Source organism: Austrofundulus limnaeus, unplaced genomic scaffold, assembly GCF_001266775.1.
Source record: "Austrofundulus limnaeus strain Quisiro unplaced genomic scaffold, Austrofundulus_limnaeus-1.0 Scaffold5, whole genome shotgun sequence".
NCBI classification, from domain to species: Eukaryota; Metazoa; Chordata; class Actinopteri; order Cyprinodontiformes; family Rivulidae; genus Austrofundulus; species Austrofundulus limnaeus.
This window is the reverse complement of record NW_013952407.1, coordinates 1235884-1242757: the sequence shown is the minus strand read 5'-3', so window position 1 is coordinate 1242757 and position 6874 is coordinate 1235884. Positions and strand designations below refer to the sequence as shown.

At 36.9% G+C, this 6874-nt stretch overlaps 1 long non-coding RNA gene across 1 annotated transcript in view; it reads right to left on the bottom strand.

Moving 5' to 3' along the window:
• Positions 1-4464: 4464 nt before the first annotated feature.
• LOC106530807 (uncharacterized) overlaps positions 4465-6874 on the bottom strand; it is a 12751-nt gene continuing 10341 nt past the window's right edge. The window contains exon 3 of the long non-coding RNA XR_001311835.1: positions 4465-4593. This is a non-coding gene — a long non-coding RNA (uncharacterized LOC106530807). The remainder of the gene's footprint in view (positions 4594-6874) is intronic.

The window sequence follows — 6874 nt, the reverse complement described above, 5'->3', positions numbered from 1 at the left end:
GATGTGGGCTGGTGAGTAATGGCTGTACATCCCTCAGTGCTCCTCTCCTGCTGCACATCTGACTGGATTAAATTTGTGCAGAGGATTTATTGGCTGAAAAACCACCAGAACCCCACAAACACTTCAGCCCCACACCACTGTAGTTCAGTCCAGGCACAAGGATTTCTGCTCCTCTGGCTGAGCAGCATTAAGTGTACACTTTCCCCTCTCTGATCTTTCTTAACCTTAGTATTTCTCTAGATTTTAGTTTGGTTTTAAACCGGAAACACAGAGGTAATTGCAAAGATTTGCAAAGCATATGACTGTTTTTTTCCACTTACAGCCTCCCGTCAATTAGTTGGGCCCCATTAATAATTCATGACCCACATGTTTTGGAAACAGACAGCAGCAAGCATCTTCACTTAACTGCCACAATTATCATTATCAAAGCCAAAGAACATTTACCATCACACAGTTGMGATTCAACTTAAAATTGGAGAGAGTTCAAAGTTGGGTCTGTTTGCGGCGCAGTTAGATATTCAGATTTGAGACCCAACGCACTGCAGCCTCTTTACAAGATCATGCTGGTGGTGATTTTGGCAAAGCCACAGAAAGTTGCAGTGAATTTGTTTGCAAACCTTCTGCTCTGTAATCCCTGCGGCTCCGCAGAGCAGGCTGCTTTCAGGCAATAACTCAGAAAGGTGAAACAGCAGCTGGAGAAGAGCAAGGGGATCCTTRTTGGCCATGAAATCCATCAAAAAATACACCAGCTGTGGTCTACTATACACTGCTTTTAGAAGACTTTTAGTATTWTGCATATGTTACCTATATTACATCAAACTGAGAGTTAAGAAAATACATTTTCTTAAAGAGTTTATCAAAATGAAGCACYTTTTCGGATTCCTTCCTTTTAAGCTACATTTTGACACCTGGGTCATCCTGATAGCATGACCGGTTCCAGAGTCACGCTTTCACTTCTCTTCCTAATCAGGATGACTTGCTAATATTTGGACTGAATRCCAGTTTAAGGTTTAGAAAGGAAGAGGGATTTTCATGCCATTTCAAAGAACAAACCTCAAACAGTGTTTGAATTTTAAGATTTACCAGCTGGGAAGAAATAAATCTTTGCTAGCTCAAAGGAAACATTATAAATTGAAGGTTTTTCTGCACAGAATCATGATTTTTGTTAATACTGAAAAATAAAAACAAAATTATATATCAGATATTTCATTTTATGGAAGCTCATATCTGGCACTCTGAAGAAAAAACAAACAAACAAAAAAAAATGTTTATCTCCTAATTATGACTTATGACTTAGTATCTCATTATTAGGAGATAGCCAGTCATAGTTATGAGATCGTAAATCATTATTGTGAAATATTATCTTATTATTAATTATAAGATTGTAAGTCATAATTATGAGATTTTAATTCATTATTACAAGATAGCTAAGTCAAAATTATGGGATACAAGTTATGATTTATTTTAATCAGGGTGGTGGAAATGGGTTTCCATATCATTTAAATGACTCATCAGCATAATGACTAAAATAAAAATATTTATTCATCAAATTTTCACAAAACATAATTGATGCAAACATTTGAATCTGCTTTAGTTGCCCATTTTTTCACCACTTTGGAATTTAATCCTCAGTTTGAGCTGATGGGACACTTCTATTTAGAATTTCCATCTGAGAATAAGACCAATACGACTCTTACACACACAGACACATAAAGTTAAAGAAGAATAGTCAGTTAATGCAAATTTTAAACATAAATGTGTCATCCTGAAATATTTCACTTGGTAAAGTTTCAAAGTGTTTACCCCAGTAGTTGTCCCAATCTATTTAAGACAATTCTGAAATGCAGGTCCACACTTAATGTAAACAAAGCACTCAACTGAATCACAACAAACCATGTGGAAGCTTGATTTCGATGATTGACTGATATTAGGCTGGCTGTAGTCTGAGTAAAAATATGATGGAATCAAACAAGAGCAGAATCTTGAAGATGTTAAATATTAAAACAAATCAGCTAAACGTGAAAGAAAAGAGGGTGATTGAATAAGACAACTGTCAAAAGTAAATATCAAGATCAGGCAGGTGGGTGGAGCATCATAAAGACAGAGCTCTTCATTCAAACACAAGCAGCTTTAAAAACATATTCGCTCAACTGAAAGGTTCAAATTGGATCTATTTTTACTCACTTCAGCTGTTTCCATAAGTAACAAATACACAGTGATATCTGGTCACAAATATGCCCTTCATTCTGATTCAGTTCACATATAAAAATGTAAGAATTTATAATATTACGTCTATAAAATGTCAGTTAACATGCAGGAAGCCAACAGATTAAATCCTTTGGGTCAAATTAAATAATTCTTGAGGTTCAAATTACCCAGACCAGCTTTAGTTGGACTAAATTAACAGAATATWAAAAAAACATGAATTTTTATTCAGGTGTGTCTCCCCAGGTTTGTCTTTGCAGTTACAAATGTTTTTTTATGTTTGGATGTTTAAAAAAACTAAGTCTTTAATCCACGTCAGAAAATCACACAGAATTTKTTTCACAGGATCATTTTGAAGATACACTAATGATGAAAGGAGACGTTCTGAAAATGATGTGTAGCTTCAGATCTGCTCCCCACGTCTCACAGCTCAGGGAAAGTTTTAGCCGATTTCTTAATGCACTGTTTAAAATTATTGATAAAACACGAAAAAAATGTTTAAGCTTTTTTTTTGACAGCTAAATGAGGTGTCAGGTTAAAAAGTAAATGTTATCAATACAAGTGAATCACCAGGTGGAGAAAGTTATTTTACACATAATAACTCCTAAACCTACACAACATATTCTGATATTTCACTGATGAGGAGGGTATTCAAAAATATCTGATAAATTGCATGCATGTTTTTAATTAAACAATAAAAAACAGTGAAATATTAGATAAATAAAATGTAAACAATCAATGAAACGTGAGATCTGTGTTTCTGTTCTGTACTGCAAACCYCAGTACTGGGTCAGCGGTGAGCCGGTCCTCTCAGTGACAGAACCCCAACTTAAAAGCTGATTTCATCTGCTGCCCTGAAACCAAAGCAGATCCAACACTTCTGCCCAACGGGGTCCGACCCGGAGGGCATCATGGGAAACCAGCTGAGGGTTAAAACCTCCAACAGAGAGCTCACCTCAAAAACTTTATTTGGATCAACATCTGTCCTTTGTTCTGGGCAGATGTTGCAGAGGTGGTAGAAAATCAAGGTGTTCAGATTTCAAGTTCAGTCAATAGATGTAGACAATTACTGCAATTTCTCTTAATATAAATGATATTAATATATTTATATTAAAATGTGACTCTGTTTAATTGTATATGTATTAGTTTCAAATAAATATTTTTGAACAATTATTACATAATTATGTTTTCTAAGTTGAATAACAATAAAAAATACGATTAAAAATAAAAAGAATAATATGAATAAGAATAAATATATAAATAAGAATAAGAATAAACAACCTTTAAAATCAAAGTGTTAAACAGATTTTTTTACCGTATTTTCTTTAGAGATCAGATTATCTGGCATAAAAAGGGCAAAAAAATTATATAGATTTTTTTGTTTGTTTTGCTAAAGTTGAATTAATTTGTTCAAACGGGTTTTCTTTTGGATTAGGCAACATGTAGCAAACCTGCAACTCTCTGACCAAGAATCTGGTGTAGGTCAGTGTTTCTTAATGTTTTAAAGGAGTTTTGGTTTTTATCTCGGGTGAAATCTCGCCCCTTCAAAAGACAAACAAACAAAAAAAGTTATGTTTCAACAAAATAAAAGAAACTGGAAACACATTTCGACGCAGCCTGACCGTGCAGATGTTATCAGCCACAAACAGCAAACAGTCCGACCGCCATGAAAGTTGGGCGAGATCAAGTTTTCAACAAAGAAATTCTGCCTATTTTAATCATTTGCAATATGTTTGTAATAATTATGATTTTAAAAAATGAACCCTGCAATAAATGATCTTTGTTTAAAGTATAAAAAAGCAGTGAGATGAGAAAGACCTGTTCAGAAAAAAAAAAGGCCCAAATACAGACTTGGAAATGCAATTTCTAAAAACGAAATGTAGCCAAACCGCATGAGCCAAATCAGTGTTTAAACAAACAAGTGCAGACCTGGACAAGAACAAATACACGACTATTTTAAGCGAGTCCGCAGATTTCTCATGCATGCATGATTGTTTCCGATCGACATTCGCACAACACCAGGACACACAGGCGGCTGAAGTCTGGTTTACATCCTCGCCATGACCGTTTCCCAGAATGCCTTGTACTTTTGGTTTGCTCAAAAAAAAAAAAAGGGAAAGTATCTGGACCCTGTCAGTGTTTCTCTACAAACCACATTTATACAGAGTATTTTAATTAAATCAGCTTTGATTGCTATTTCAAGWAACAGGAATAACATGAACTTGTGTGTTTGTTATGTCCACCCATGTTTAGCGGAGTTCTTGCTGCTGGGGAGCGACATGTCCTGCTTCATGTTGGCCACGTCTGGAGCTGCTGATGGAGTGGGCGTTGTGATGTTGATGAAGGGCTGACGTGGCAGGTGCTCTGCTGACGATCTGGGCTCAGATTCTAGATTGAAGTTGAAGAGCTCTAAGAAAAGGCAGGTCTTTGACATTATGCACCAGGCWTCGGCCACAGTATGTGGGTTTATAAACACAGCAAGCAGCAACTTCAAACTCCATCTGAGGCAAACACTCAGTGGCACGCACACAGCAACATCGCCACTGAGAAAGCAGAACAATGAACAGACTACAGGAACAAAAAAAACAGGTTTATTTGGAGCACCTCAGAAAGTCTTCATTTGTAATGAACATGGATTTAAAGGAGACATATACTTATAAATCCTTCCTTTTCACAGTTAAATCATTCATTTGGGGTCTYCATAGAGTGAAATTGKAATGTTTTGYTTTGAATTCCTCCTTATTYTAACTGCACAATGCCCTCTTTCACCCCTTTTCTGAGGTGTGTCTCAGAGCAACTCGTTTTGAGGCTGTCTCTTTAAAGCCAAATGAGGTGCTCCACACCCATACTTTGACGTAATAGTTCAGAAAATGTAACAGAGAATAGAGAAAACTGAACAGACTGAAAAATACGACCCAAACAGAATATTAAGAAATGTACGCAGCATCGGGAGAGACTAAATTTAAGTTTTCTGCARTCTTGTTGACTCCAAGAACACAACAAAAATGCATTTAACAGCTAAAAAAGTGGATTTTGCATATGTCCCTTTTGAACATTTTTTTGTCTGTTATTTTTTCTGTTTGTTTTTGTTGCACAAAAAGAGCTAATGAGCATGTCCATGAGTGGCATCAGTATTTTCTGTGAACTTGGACTTCATGAAGTTGTTTTAAATGATTAATTCAAACTACATRTCATTCTGGAGACATTAAGTGGCGTTCTCTTCAAGCGTCAACGTCCCTCTGAGGGACTTTTAGCTGCTTCGTGCAGTAAAGAGTCAGAGTTTTCCTCTCGAGTTAGGGTCTGCTGTGTGTGCGATGCTTAATCAGGCTCGTCTGTGGGCTCCTTTTATTTTGAGGACCTGTTGACGAAAAGCATGCCTTTACTTTGTATTTTAAAGCTAACTATAAAAAATGAAGGCTAATGCAGTAATCATCAAAATTGAGGGCTTATGCCAAGTTGGGCCTACACTCCAGGCTCTCTATGTTTTCCACAACAGTCTGCTCCAACCACAGAGTGAGTCTAAATCTTTGCAGTCTGCAGAGGAGAATACAAAAGTAGCATTAAAAAATCTTCTAAAACACAGTGGCAATTTCAACTTTTCGTACTGGCCMAATTCATGTAAGCATAGCTGAAAAAAGCGCAGCCATCGTCTATATTCTGCATAAGTGTAGGTTTTGTCAGATGACACTGTGGCTGAAAAATCTGTATTTTTTGTTTTGATAGAAAAGTTCAATGACTAAAACTAAAGAATTTGCATTTCCTGCATGCTGAAAGATTTTCCTGAAATCTGCTGAAGAAGCTGAAAATGTTTGTTAGAAAAACTGTTCTGAGGTTCATTTGATCAGCTGACTTTTGCTGAAAGTAGGAAAACAAAAGCAGAAAGTAGCAAACAACTTGAATTTAGCAGAGAGATGGTAAAAAAGCTCAAATCAGTAGAATAACAAGAAAAGTGACAAAAAAGTTGCAACTTGTAAAATAGCCTGAAAGTGGCTGACAAAGCTACATTATTACAAAGATGCTGAAAGATCTTTTTCACTGAGTTAAGCAATAAAAAGCTGAAAATACTAAATATATAAAAAAGAAAAAATTGTTTAGGTCCTCTGGACGGGTTCTTCTTTAATGAAACGTTTCGTCTCTCCTCCAAAAGACTTCTTCAGTCTGAGAGATTCTCAGACTGAGATCCATCAGTGTTTGGCAGTGTTTGTTTCCATCCATCGCACCATCAAACCCTTATCCTCACCCACACTCAATCAAAGACATACAAGGACGCCACATTCCACTCATACCCCTGATACACACTCTTTATCCAAACCCAGGAGGTAGACCCAATCATTCTGAGGTGGAGAGGAGCAGATAGCTAAGGCCCGGCATCCATCCATCCATCCACCCATCAACCCAACCATCAATCCATCCATCCATCCTCCATCCATCCATCCATCCATCCATCCATCCACCCATCAACCCAACCATCAATCCATCCATCCATCAATCCATCCATCCATCCATCCATCCATCCATCCACCCATCAACCCAACCATCAATCCATCCATCCATTCATCCATCCATCCATCCATCCATCCATCAACACAACCATCCATCTATCCATCCATCCATCCATCCATCCATCCATCTATCCATCCATCCATCCATCCATCCATCCATCTATCCA